The following is a 15,131-nucleotide window of genomic DNA, read 5'->3' as shown; positions in this document are numbered from 1 at the left end:
GTGTAATGATATTTTTTTGTGTGCAGTTTACGTGAGATATGTAGGAGTAGGTGTGTAAGCTGATTTAGCAGGTAGTTGAATGGCTGATTGTACTTATGTAATTGTAAAAAGGCTTCCGTTTAAGATTTCAGTAAGCTTCCAATATAATGGTTTTGAGAGTTGTATGGATAGGGCTAGGACAAAGTTACAATTATTCTTTTTGATACTTATGTAAGGTTCCATCTTTTATGACAGGTTGGAAAATACTCCAAACTCCAAATTATGATCACAGTTAGAATTAGATATACCCTTGGTGTAAAATATTCATGAGTTAGACTAGTATAATATAACGACTCCAATAAGGAAGTGCAAAACTGTGATACCAATTTTTAAATGATCAAAGCATTCTATTGCATTCCATAGAATCGGCAGGTCTCTTGAATATTTGCTTGCAAAGTCCTTTATGAACTATTTTCTATAAATATTTTTTTACTGTTTTTGTCCTCACTTTTGCCTAATGTGGTAGTGACATCAGTGCGCATTTCATTGGGCGCAGCTTCAAGTATCTAGCGGATGCTCAAAGTGGTGGCGTATGAACGTACACGCTTAAAGACACCGCATTGATGCACGCGCGAAACAGCAACATGTTGATTAGGATCAGATCTGGGCCCTGTTTCACAAAGCCTTACAAATGATCTTACAATTGATCCACCACACATAATCCCCTATTAATTCAATCGTAAGATCAATCGTAAGTCTTTGTGAAATGGGCCCCTGGTCACATAAATATAACTAGTTACATGGAGTTTTAATATTTTGATTGCCTCACTTGGCAGAATTTGATTTGAAATTCAGATTTTGTCCTAGTCCTATAGGAATTGTGTGGAACGCAACAATCTGCAAAAAGTGTGCTCAGTCTACCGGGGGCTACTCAAGTTTGATTTGGGTATGTAGTAGGGGTGTGCCGCTGATACTAAGTACCTCCTCCCCTGGTCAGTCTGTTGAAACAACACAAGTTTATAGGCTAGTGCACTATAAACCACTGTACTAGACATGTAAATATTGATTTATTTTTGTATTGTACATAATTATTGTATCTTACCCGTTGATGATGAGGGTATGTAGAAGAGTTTTTTTTTTTTTTTTTTTTTTTGCTTGGTGTAATATCAAGGGGAATGAGTCACATGTCGACCCTGGTCAAAAATGAGTTTTACATAGGCCTATGTTTCTAAAGAGGACATTTACAGCTTTCAGAAATTGAAACCCCCATGTTGATACGACTTTTCTTTGTGAAGTTACATCAATTTATCAATCGCTGAAAACAATGTAAAACAAAAGAATTTTAACACTTTCTTTGCCAATATCTCAAAATCAATATTTAGCGACATCCGACTCATTTCCCTTGATCGTGTCACATATGTTTACCTGTAAATCAATGCATCCATGTTATTTAATGATTGGATGTTAAATATCTTACGAGTTTAAATAATACAATAATTATCATACATCGTTGATGGGCTGGGAAAACCTCCTATGTGATTGTGGCCCCTGAACATGTTTAAAACAAACCTGCCAAAAGGTTACATAAAAGATTTTGCTTTAAACATGTTCAGGGGCCAATGACACAGGTTTTTCCTGCCCAACGACGACATGTACATCATTGAACAGGGTCTTAGCTTGAAATTGAAGTTTGCCTGTCAATAATCATCCAATTACTTGCCCAAATTGGATCTAAAAAACATGCTGATTTCCGCAACCTATGGATCCACAGAATTGAGCTATATGTCATAAAACCCTAACCGTGTCCGTGTTTTTAGCTATCGGAAGGGAAAGAAGAAACGAAAAAGGAGAGAAGATGAACAAAGAAGTCACTTGATACCCACAAGATTTGAACCTCGGACCCTCGCAGGCTCGCAGGCCACACAGAAGATCATTTGCCTGTAGCCACGGAGGTTACGCTGGCCCGGCCAGCAATTATTCCCTGGGTATATGACTTGGGTTGATTGCATCATCGCATCATGTGGAATGCATGCATGAGCAGTGGTTTCAATAGTGAGTTTTAGTGAGCTCTGGTTGGGTTAGGGTTAATGCATGTTTTAATTCTGTTCCCTTTACTGCAGGAGTGCAGGCAGTGGTCAAAGTCCAATGCCCTTTACACTTTTTCAAACTCCCAAGAACTTTGAGAATCTCCCAATATCGTATATTATATGTTTATAGCTCCACAGGCCTTGTGGTTTTTGAGATCTGTAGATAAAGAAAGAAAAAATTAGCACTTTTGCTTCTGGGTATAAAGGAGAGTGTACACTCCGTTGCAAATGACCCACCCATATCAATACTACATGTATTTTAGTCCTGGTTACATGTGGATGTGCATATAATATAAAGATATCTAACTTTTATAGATCAAATACATGTATTACCTTTTGCATGTAAATGAAGGAATTAGTCCCGGGGAGGTCAAGGAAAATATTTTCTCCGTTGGAAAATTATTGTTGAATTTCCCATGGAGAGTTACAATTTGAGCTATAAAAAGGATTCTTTCAATATAAATTGTTTGGTTTGAGCTTGTATGATCAATGAAATGTGAGCTGTGGTATATCTATAATAGAATAATTAATTAAGTATTATAACACTGAGAACAATGTCGCAAATCTATTTACAGTCCAATCTCTTAAAGGCCTAAAAAATAATTGTTTGATTGTCGTAACCCGACCGACCCAAAAATTTGGCCTGGCATTAGAATTTTTTTTTTTGCATAAAATTAATAAATTACAGGTAATTAATTTTAAAAAAATCCCGACCTGCCTACCCTATTTTTTTATGTTACGGCAGTCAAACATTTTTTAGGCCTAAGTGTGATCATCGTAGAAAAATATGTTTTAATACTTTTAATCCTTTATGGTCTGAAGCATTTAGGACATATCTTCAATGTATGTTACACTCAAATACCATCTTTCAGTGTGATATTACCCCCATACATGTATGAGTACTCTTTTGTTGCCCAGCCCCAGTTTAAACAATTCAATGCAAAGTTACACATGATCACTTATTCGGATTTTCACTTATCCGACCAATGCTTCTTCCCATCATGGCCAGATAAAAGAGGTTGGACTGTACAGGGTACTGTATAAAGCAGAATAAGCGAGTCTGGAAAAAAACAAAAGTAATTTGAATATATAGCCAAATTTTGAATAAAACTATATTATAATAGAACTATTAATATTTAACTGTCAGCTGTGTATGACTCGGTGAGGTGTTGCTATGCATCTCAAAGGGGTAAAAGGAGAACAAGCCCTGATATTCAACCCTACAAAATATAGATTGGCCTGGTTTAATTGATGATAATTTGTGACACAATCTGATCCATGGGGGCCAAAGGCGGCAAATTTGAAATATGAGATAAAGGCAAAAATATGGAGTAAGAAAAACAATAAAATACATCAGAAAATACATATATACAAATTTATACAAAACTTCAGAACTTTTAATAGAACCAAGTATGCTAGACCCATGGTGTTTTCAGTGTATGATAACATAAAGTATAAGATAATATAATAAATAGTATAGTATCTCAATTTTCAAAAATTCCTCCTTTTTCCAACATGGAGCAGATCGTACCACTTTGTGATAATTGAAATTATTTTAACTGTTCTTATTTGCAATTAAAATTATGATAATGAAAAGTGTTTGAATTAAAATTATGTTGTATTTTAAATTTGTTAGTATTTTCAGCATTCATTCAAGGCTTGTTATGTGTTACAGGGCCCAGTCATTTTTGTAGCAACATTTTGATATCGGCAGTATGTAAGCTTGCAAATTTTATACTTTTTGGGTGTGGAAAAAATAAGCCCTTTTGGAAGTATGTAGAGAAGATATCTTACCCTTCCCAGAATCCTTTGCAACATAATACATCACCTCATTTCATCAAATGACACTCCCATTTCATCAAATGATACTCCCATTTCTTTATACGGGTTCCCTTTGCTTTTATTGTGAGAATAGACTGGCTAAACATGGGTTGATAGTCAAGATATTTTACAAGATCTGGATGTGTTATCTTCATAGAGGCACATGACATATTGTCACTATTGACCCATGCACTGGATAGCAAATCAGTACAGAAAATTAAATGCATTATGGGAAGTGTAAGATGTCTTCTCATTTAGCACAATATCACTAATGCATCATAGTCCTCATAAATAATTTTTAAGAAGCTTACCAAACAATGAGTGCCTGTCCCAGTGCCTATGGGCACTATTTGAAAGCCAAACACCTCAAAAAAGAGGTCTCACTATTTCCAGTGGTTGTATTGCTAAGCACAATTAAGTCAAAGCAATGGCATGAAAATCAATATGAACATGGGGAGAATTTAATTACCTGCAGTACATGTATGATACCACTAGGGTGTAAATTAACAGTTATTTGTCTATCCGTTTAAACGGACCACAATCGGGTCGGTTAACTGTGTAAACGTATGTTTTAAAAAAAGTTTTTAAAAAATTACTTTGTTTTTTTACGTTTAAATAGTTAGTGATTTTCCTAAACGGATTGTGAATTTGTGGTCCGTTAAACGTGTAAACGTAGATACCGCTAGATATACCATACTTGCGTAAAAATCACAATGATCGAAAAGTTGAATGATTGAATGCTTTATGGTCTCAGATTGAATGAAAATGAAATTCGGTGCGATTCAAAAAGTTTGCAGCATCATTGCTGTGCAAAGGTATTGGCAGTAATTGGTATCAAACATGCATGTGGAACATGTTGGACTATGTATTTTCATACCACATAATTTGTTTCAATTTGCCACGTTTGTCAAATCGTATCAAACTTCTTTCAATCCTTATTTTCTAGATCATTTGGATTTGCTTATTGCACAATTCTCCCTGTGTTCACATTAATTTTATTGCTTTTAATTAATTAATTAATTGTGCTCAAAGTTATGATCAGTATTGATCACATGGAGACTCTCTTTGTTTTGAGGTATTTATGTTCAACTTTTGAACTAACAAATCAGTTTGTAATTTGTATTCAGATTAATTTAAGTACCATGGGTTTTTTTAGTATTAAAAAGGTAGAAAAATTGAAAAAACGTGATCAGTTCATGTTGCTCTGCCTGCAGAATCCTAAAACTGTTTATCCCCAGCAAATATGTGGACTAACATAAATGTTTTTTTTTCCTAAAATAATGCATTTATTTGTATTTAATAATCAAAACTCTCACATATTAATATCTAAATAATATTATTAAATTTGTATACTCACATTGAAGCATTGAAATTCAATGTCAAGACTGTTTTTTATCCAATTACATGCTAAAAGGGGGTGGTTATTTAGAGTGCTGCCCTCTGTCGGTCAATGTCCAGGTTGAAGACTGATAAACTTAATGTGTACAAAGAAAGTGTCATGACTTCGCAGCTGTGTACAAATTGACCTTTTGATCATATTTGTGTTTGATCACATATTTTAAGAACTTATAAGTGCGATCGTATAAAAGACACGACACCGATATGTGTACATCCATATATCAAAACGATGCACTTGTCGGCTGCTAGTACTACATGTATCTCATTTCACATAATAGCTAGGAATAAATACGAGACTCATCTCCAGTGGAGGTCGCTTCAAGTCATCCCAAGTCACATGGTTAATGAATGTTCTCTGTATTCCTAAACCATGTGACTTGGGGATGATTTGAAGTGACCTCCACTTCAGATGAGTCTGGTATTTATTCCTAGCTATTATGTATTAGGAATACAGAGAACATTCATTAACCATGTGACTTGGGGATGACTTGAAGTGACCTCCACTGGAGATGAGTCTGGTATTTATTCCTAGCTGTTATGTAAAAAAAGACATATGTAGCAGCCGACAAGTGCATCATTTTGATATATGGATGTACACATATATATCGCAAAACCAAAGTTGCGGGAAAATATTTTCGCGAGTCCAAAACGGTACGAGCATCACACAAATACATGTGCGGTGTAAAAGACAAAGGATTCATTCTACATGTAGTTGGTCAGGTGCAAGTCAGAAAAATGCAGTGGGGATACTAATTGGGGGAAGGGCACTGATAAGATCAAATATAGTACAATTTGCTTAATTGATATAAAATCTCTCTCAATGTTAATTAAATTTGCCCATTTTTGTACAAGGCTAGATTTGTAATCACTTTTTGCAGCTTTAACAAAAAATTAGTGTTTTGGAATATTTTTAATTGAATTCAATAATCTGGGTTTTTTTCATTCTTGATAACTTACGAATACCCGTTTACTAGACGTAATATTATTAAGGGTTCCTGTAGTAAATCCCTATTACTTATGAACGGTACTGATCGTAAATCATTTTAGTGAAATGGATTTTTGATCGTAAGTTACAATTCTATTTGGAGACTTACAGAGCTTTTATGTTATTAGTGAAATGGACCCTGATCTACTAAAAATCATGTATGTAAATGCATACATTGTGTTTGGTATACTTATGACTTTCAAAGTGTTGTACACTTTCACAACTTAATACAACTTGCACTTGGTGTAAATTTTATGTATAGGGTGGTTCAAGGAACAAAGTTTGTTCAAAAGTATGTGGTTTCAACAACAATGTCATAATGGTTCAAATGTATTTCAATTAAACTTTCAAGATGGTTTTCCTGCCATGAATTGAAGATGTATCATTTTAATAGTGATTTAAGGACACATTCTATAAGTATTGATGTTGCCAAAGGCCAAACCTGAAATCAAACTGAACCATTTGTTATGTTGCTGTTCAAACCAGTGTTCCATTTTTGCTATCTCTTTGATGAAACATTGCAATCATGTCTTTAAAATAAACAATCAATATAATAAAACTAGCGAACATTATATAAATACAACAAATATGGTATTGTATAAAACTGCCAAGCGTAAGCTTTCATTGGAGTTTTACCCACCTTGTATCATCAACATTTGCTCTATGATCATAACGTAAATACTTTGTAACCATAAATAGGCACAAGTTGTCGTGGTGTCTCGTGTAACCATTAAGTATACACTTTCGTCTAACCAGTAGCCCCAAATTATAAGGCAAACCATAGTACTTTAGGTTGGAATAATTTATGTTACTGAGATCAAAAGAGACAAGAGGAGAAGACAATACCGGTATATAAATTGCCTGGTAGATTGGTACCAGTTAGAGTGTCTTGTACACATTCATGGTTCCTAACACATTCTGTGGCTGGTGTGTGGCCAGATGTAAATCTTAGCTTTCATGAGACAAAGGGAGTTAACACAATTTGTTGGATACATTATCCATGGATGCTGCCTGTCATTAAATGATATGGATGACTAAAGCAATACCGTAAATGTTCTCCTAATGTTCTCCTAATGTTCTCCTGGGCTAGTTTGCCTGGGGTAAATTTCATGTATAAATAGAGAGCTCCCTTCTCTAAAAATCCCAACAAGAATTAAGGGTATGTGCACTTTATTTGCTGGTGGGATTTTTATGGGAGGTACTTAAGTTAGGCGTGCAGCCTAACTTATTTTTTTCTTGCCATTTCTTTCTTTCCTCTTCTTCTTCTTTCTCACAATTTGCTACTACTCCCACATCCTTGATCGGATTTCGACCAAACTCAGTCACAAGCAGTATTGGGTAGCTGGCTACAAAAGTTATGGATTTGTTTAACGTCCGAGGTCATCCAGGGGTCACAGGGTCAAATAAGGTCATTTAAACCGAAAATGCTCCGATTGAGCTGAAATTTAAATGCAATGATCCTTATGACATTCTAACCATGTTTAAAACATGTTTAAATTTATTTAAGGTCATTAAGGGGCCATAAAGGGGTCAAAGGTCAAGTTTTTCAAAATGCTCCAATTGAGCTGAAATTTAAATGCAATGATCCTTATGACATTCTAAACATTTTTAAAAAAATTCAAGATTCATTTAATGTCATTAAGGGGTCATAAAGGGGTCAAAGGTCAAGTTTTAAAATGCTCCAATTGAGCTGAAATTTATATGCAATGATCCTTATGACATTCTAAACATTTTAAAAACATTTTAAGATTTATTTAAGGTCATTAAGGGGTCATGAAGGGGTCAAAGGTCAAGTTTTCCAAAATGCCCTGATTGAGCTGAAATTTAAATGCAATTAGCCTTATGACATTCTAACCATGTTGAAAATATTTTTAAATTCATTTCAGGTCATTAAGGGGCAATAAAGGGGTCAAAGGTCAAGTTTTCAAAATGCTTCAATTGAGCTGAAATTTAAATGCAATGATCCTTATGACATTCTTAACATGTTTTAAATATTTTGAAATTCATTTAAGGTCATTAAGGGTCAAAGGTCAAGTTTTCAAAATACCAGCTTTCCACGATCAAGGTATATTAAAATGGCAATTAATGAAACAGTCTTATTAAAATTAATACTATCCAGCACAGTAGGCCTATTGCTGCTTTATCAGATCGTCACAATCATTCTTTCTTTCTTTCTTCTCACAATTTGCTACTACTTCCACATCCTTAATCGGATTTTTACCAAACTCAGTCACAAGCAGTATTGGGTAGCTGGCTACAAAATTTATGGATTTGTTTAACGTCAGAGGTCATCCAGGGTCACAGGGGTCAAAAAGGTCATTTTAACCGAAAATGCTCCGATTGAGCTGAAATTTAAATGCAATGATCCTTATGACATATTCTAAACATGTTTAAAACATTTTAAAATTTATTTAAGGTCATTAAGGGGTCATAAAGGGGTCAAAGGTCAAGTTTTCCAAATGCTCCGATTGAGCCGAAATTTAAATGCAATGATCCTTATGACATTCTAAACATGTTGAAAATATTCTAAAATTCATTTAAGGTCATTAAGGGGCAATAAAGGGGTCAAAGGTCAAGTTTTCAAAATGCTTCAATTGAGCTGAAATTTAAATGCAATGATCCTTATGACATTCTGAACATGTTTTAAATATTTTAAAATTCATTTAATGTCATTAAGGCGGCCATACAGAGGTCAAAGGTCAAGTTTTCAAAATGCCAGCTTTCCACGATCAAGGTATATTAAAACGGCAATTAATGAAACAGTCTTATTAAAATTAATACTATCCAGCACAGTATTGCTGCTTGATCAGATCGTCACAGTCATCCGCCTAACTTACCTCGTGCCCTTGCAAAGGGCACAGTTGCTCTAGTTTTAGTTTGTGTCTAAAATTCCAGTTATGTCAAGCGAACCCGTAGCGCTATTAGGCGAACGTTTACGGTATATGAATTTCAGAGGGAATAGTTCTGTAGTGGGGGTGGTATGTTAAAGTTGGAAAGTTTTGAAATGAAACATGCTGACAACCCATAGAAAAAAGATAAAACTGGCAGGAAATATAAAAGTAGCAAGATATACGACTATGACCTTGCCTTTTCACCACCCACCACTCATGCCATTATCAATGTAGAACTAGTGTCAGGGTAGATAACTTTAAATGCATGTGATTGTGTGCTTATCTGAATTTGTAAGCATTTAATATTATTTCATGACAATTTTTGAAAAAATATGTTACAATAAAATTGAACTATAATAAAATATTTTGTTTTTGTAGAATTTCTTTTATTACTATCCTAGTGGCGTGTTGCATCAAAAAACGTATCTGATGCATTAATGTGCTGGGTTGTTAGGACACACTGATCCTGGAAAGTGTACCTTGATACTGTCTTTGCTGACATTTGAGTACAATGAGAAAAGCATATCTCATGTATGCAGGTGTTTGGTTGTAAAGGCACCCGGAGACTGGAAAGTCTACCTTCGTATTGTCTTTGGTGACAGTGGCATACAATGAGAAAAGCATATCTGATGTTGTATGTGTTGGGTTGTGAGTACACCTAGTGACTAGAAAGTCTACCTTGATGCTTTCCTTGCTGACAGTTGAGTGCAATGAGAAAAGCATGTCTAATGTATGTAGGTGTTTGGTTGTGAGGGCACCCAGAGTCTGGAAAATGAGCCTTGTTGTCAGTTGACACTGGTTGAGTACAATGAGAAAAGCATATCCTGTGTATCTTGATGTTGGGTAGACACCTAGAGGTTACATACCACTAATAGGCCTGGGCGATACATGGAAATATGACGAGTAACTATTTCATACCTGCCAACTACTTCGATTTTCGCGGAGTTACTCCGATTTCCCGAGTTTTAAACCCCCGAAAATCGGAGTACTCCGATTTTCTGGGAAATTTTTTTTTTTTTTTTTTTAATTTTTTTTAATAATTTTTTTAAAATTTCTTTTCCAAAGTTTTCGGCGACTTAGGAGAACCACTGGACCTATTCTGAAGTGCTAGGATCATTCACAGTTAATTTGAAAACAATTGGAAAAAATTATAAAAAAATTACAGTTTGTTATCCTTAATATGCAAACCACTAACTAATGTTTACCTCTTCATCTAGCACATATGTGACTCCTCGCCACAACTGAGCCCGGATGTCGCCAGTGCCACTATTGAGCTAGGAATGAGAGCAAAAAGTAGGAAGTCACCACGGTACTTTCCATGGAAACTTTTACCAAACCGACAAAGTCTCCACGGAAGAAAAATCAAGAAGCACAAAGTCACCACGGATATCGATCGTGAAGGACGCTATGGACCTATGGTGTGTTTTGAAATGTCCACGGAAACTATTACCAAACAGGCAAAGTCACCACGCTGATCGATCGCTATTTGCATAACAATGAAACAGGAAACGGGGGTGCTGGATGAGCTGACCTTTGACTGTTGTCACAAGCAAGCTTAATCAAGTTAATTAGTCGGGTGGTGGAGGAAGTGGAGGAGCTCTGTGTAATTCCAATGGGAAGTTGGTGTGCATAAAGAATTTCTGCACTTTGGTGCATCTAACTTAGTACAACTGCATTTTCATAGTGTTAATCTTAATTTTAAACTTAAGCAATTAAGGATTTAACAAGCTTTTAATTTATGCAGTGGAATATGTGTGTCATGCAATTCCGTGGGGTTTAAACAACTTTTAAGGCATAAAAGGAAAACTCGAAGACTGTAACATGTATAAAAATAAATTGCATGATTTATTATAAGATTGTTTTTGTTTGATGTTCAAAGTACTTAATAAAATAAGAAATTAGAAAAAACCTTAGAAAATCAATATTATTTGATATCAGAAGAATTCAATTTGATATGTCTGATGTTCTCTCATGTCACACAAAAAATATTGTCAAAACGTTCATACCAGAGCACTTAATGTAAAATTTCCTTTGGCTAAAACTGGCATTACTTTTATACATATAAATATCTAATTCACATTATAGGGTGTTCAAAAAAATCTGGCATGAGTACGGGTCTGGGGACATTGGAAATTGGGACCCGAGTACGGGTACTACAAGTCTGCCTTGAAGTAAACTTTATATTAAATCTAATGATATGTATTTAAAGTGTATGTAGCTGGGATGAAAAGCCGACCAAGCCGATCAATTGAAAATTGTGAACTTTCAAATATACATTTTTTTCCCGAAAAGACCTAATTTGTTTTTGTGTTTTTGGAAAAAAAAATCCATACGGTATAATATCTTCAATATGTGATGTCATAATTTTCAATTGATTGTCTGCTTTTCATCCCAGCTATACATACAAAGTACATATCATAATCATTAGCTTTATAAAGTTTACTTTACAATCCTGTGTTCTACACAGTGCATGCATTTATCTAATTCCAATCCTGAGGGTGGTGTAACTCAAAGCTCATACGTATACGTATTGGTCTGTGTGAGAAGGTTTTCTAACTTAGACTTTTATCTTCACACTGCCATCACTAACAACGTTAACGCGATATAAATGCGCTATAATTTTTGAGAAAAAATGCAAAAATAGGCACAAAGTTGGCCAGGGGTGTAGTACCGGTACCCCCTTAAGCATTTCAGTTCAAAGAAAATATGCGATAGCACAAAATTTAATACAACATTTAAAACATGCTCCAAATTCTCTAAAAACATATCAATCTTCGTCTGGGCCTAAAGATCACAAAATTTAAGTAACATCTGTGCACATAGAACATAATAATAGTTACAAAGTTATGAAGCTCAGCATGTCTAAGATCAATTCAATTTGCATGTTGTACAGGCCGGTTGAAAAATGAAAGCTGCTCCGTTTTTTGTTAAAATGGGGGCAAACTGTTCCTCAAGTTCAAGTGATTCAGGGAAAGAATAGTTACTATGAAGAGAGATGATAAATAAATATTTAATGCTATTGAATCCAACATTATTTAACTCTTTGCCGTGTAACATACTAACTAGACATGGTAGATAGTGCAAACTTTTCATTTTCTGAAGCCTCTAAGCTACAATCAAGTGCAAATTTCCCTGGGACACTTGTTCATATTTCGCGCCATCTGTTCAATAAAACCGGTCATATGAAGTCCACCATGTGATATTTTATTTGTATAGTTTCCAACCTATTTCGAATCCCCTCCTCCCCCACCAACCAATGTTGGAGCAAAAATATAGGCCATTTTAAAAATGAGGCGTTTGGTATATACAACATAGAATAAGGGGTGCGGGGAGGGTCATTGAACTATGAAAGTGTCCCAGCAAATTTGCACTTGATTGTAGATGAACAATTTGTCTTGATTTTTACTAAAGTTGGAGCAACTTTGGACCCATTCACAACAAGCAATTCGAACTTGGACCTTTTGTGTCCCATAACTTCTTAACTGTAGATTGTATGCGCACAAACATATCTGGGATCCTTGGGATGGATGAATAATTTGACATCTTGGAAAGTGTTCTTGGTATCAAATTTGCCCCCCTATATACTATCCTATTGGGTCTTTTTGAGGGTCACAGTCTCAAAATTCTGCCTGGCAGACAATTGAATCAAATTCAGTATACCCAATTTAAAAAAAAAAGCTGGTTGTCAACTTTTACGCAAACTTGCTGGTTGGAACACGGTCTAGTAGGCCAATCAAATTAAGATGAGTAAGGGGTTAACCCATCACTAATTGCAACAGAATCCATTTAATCACCATTCATTTCAAAAAACATTATTATTAAAGAAGTCCCCGAAAATCCAAGTAGTGGAACAGTACCTAATTTGCATAAATCCAAAATGGCTGCTTATACAGGTGTGGAATTTCAAAGTTGATCAAATCCTGTTACTTGCTGTTAAAGTAAATTCACACCAAACCTCAATCCTTTGTGCATCCTTTTAAGGTTGGTCTGAACCCTGGAATTATGGAAACTTTTGGGCCTCATAACATGTCAACTTTTTGGAATTGCTTGGCGTGAGACAGAGACGCACCGGGATTTGGCGACTCCAATGTTCATGACCCATGATTATTTGAGCTTAGTACACTACCCAACAAACACACTTTTACAAAAAACGTTAAAATGTCCGGTTTTATAAAGGGTATAAAATCGTTTAAATAACACTCAAAAACATTTTTGAAAACTTGATGCTAACATTCTAAACAAAATAGGCCTAGGCCTACTATTTTAAAGTGTCGTATTTTGCACACATATTTGCCCAAAATATATTGCGGCTAACATACCGTACTATACGGTATAGGCCTTGCATAGCCTAAACCTTGATTATGAGTATAATTATTTCACTATTATAAACGGTATTTTGTAGGCCTACTTAAGGGCTGGGGTATGAACGTTTGGACAGTATTTATTTTGGACATTAGAGCACATCAGACGTATCGAATTGCATTCTGAATACGAAGAATGTCATTCTGATATCAAATAATTTTGAATTTTTTTTTTTCGCAATTTAATACACATCATGGCAAATCATTAAAAATTGATATTTTTGATATTTAACAGTACTTGAAGTAAATCTGATGATTTATACTTAAAGTGTATGTAGGTGGGTTGAAAAGCCGACGATCAATTGAACATTTTGACCTTTCGTATTGAAGATATGCATTTTCCCCCAAAACACCAAAAAAATTAGGTCTTTTTGGGAAAAAATCCATATCTTCAATATGAAATGTCAAAATTTTCAATTGACCGTCGGCTTTTCCTCCCAGCTACATACACTTTAAGAATATATCATTAGATTTATATAATTTACTTCGAGGACTGTTATATCAAAAATTCGAAAAATATCAAATTTTTATAATTTGTCATAAAATTTGTATTATATTGTGATTTTCAAAAAATGAAAATTATTTGATATCAGAAAGACATGCTTCGTATTACATTTTCATGTCATAATTTGTATTATTATATATTATATTATATTATATTATATTATATTATATTATATTATATTATATTATATTATATTATATATTATATTATATATTATATATTATATTTTATTATATTTTATATTATATTATATTATATTATATTATATTATATTATATTATATTATATTATATTATATTATATTATATCATATTATATTATATTATATAGTAGGCCTATTATAATTATTCTTATTATATGTCTATTATAGCCTATGGAGGATAAAGTGGTCCGTGGTCACAATCAAGAAAGTGTCGACGTGATTCAGTATGCAAATTTTATATAAACAATAGCAACAATAGATTATCAATAATATATATTGTTTGGTTCATATCTACTGATATAGGCTAAGAGCTTTTAACTATACAGTAGGCCTATCATGATTTGAAGTGGTCGGAAACCAGGAAATTTGATCAACTTGACCAAGGTAATCAGCTCATATGCAAATGCCGCACTATATGCATAAACAATAGCAACAATAGCGGGGGTATAATTCTATTATTAATAATATTCAATAATATTGTTTGGTTCATATCTACTGAAATAAAAACGTATGACTAAATAATAGAGGATAATTATTTGAAGTGGTCGGAATCCAGGAAGTATGATCAACTTGACCAATGTGATCGGCTCATATGCAAATGTCCTATTGTACACGCAAACAATGGGAACAATTGGGGATATAATTCGATGAAGATAATTAGGCCTATATGATATGATAATATGCAAAATATAGGATAGGCTTTTACGACATCTAATTATTAAAATATGCACTGCATACATTAATAGAAAATAATGATTTACAATATCTTGGTGTAGATTATTCATCCAGTAGTTCAAAACATTATTTTATAATTATATTCAATCTAGGCCTAGGCCTATATACAATGTATACTAATAATACTGGAACTAAAATTTGCAACTCGCTTTGCTACGTTGCTTCCG

The sequence above is a fragment of the Amphiura filiformis genome, chromosome 10 (assembly GCF_039555335.1).
Source record: "Amphiura filiformis chromosome 10, Afil_fr2py, whole genome shotgun sequence".
Classification (NCBI taxonomy): domain Eukaryota; kingdom Metazoa; phylum Echinodermata; class Ophiuroidea; order Amphilepidida; family Amphiuridae; genus Amphiura; species Amphiura filiformis.
The sequence above is the reverse complement of the archived record's forward strand: the minus strand, read 5'-3'. Positions refer to the sequence as shown.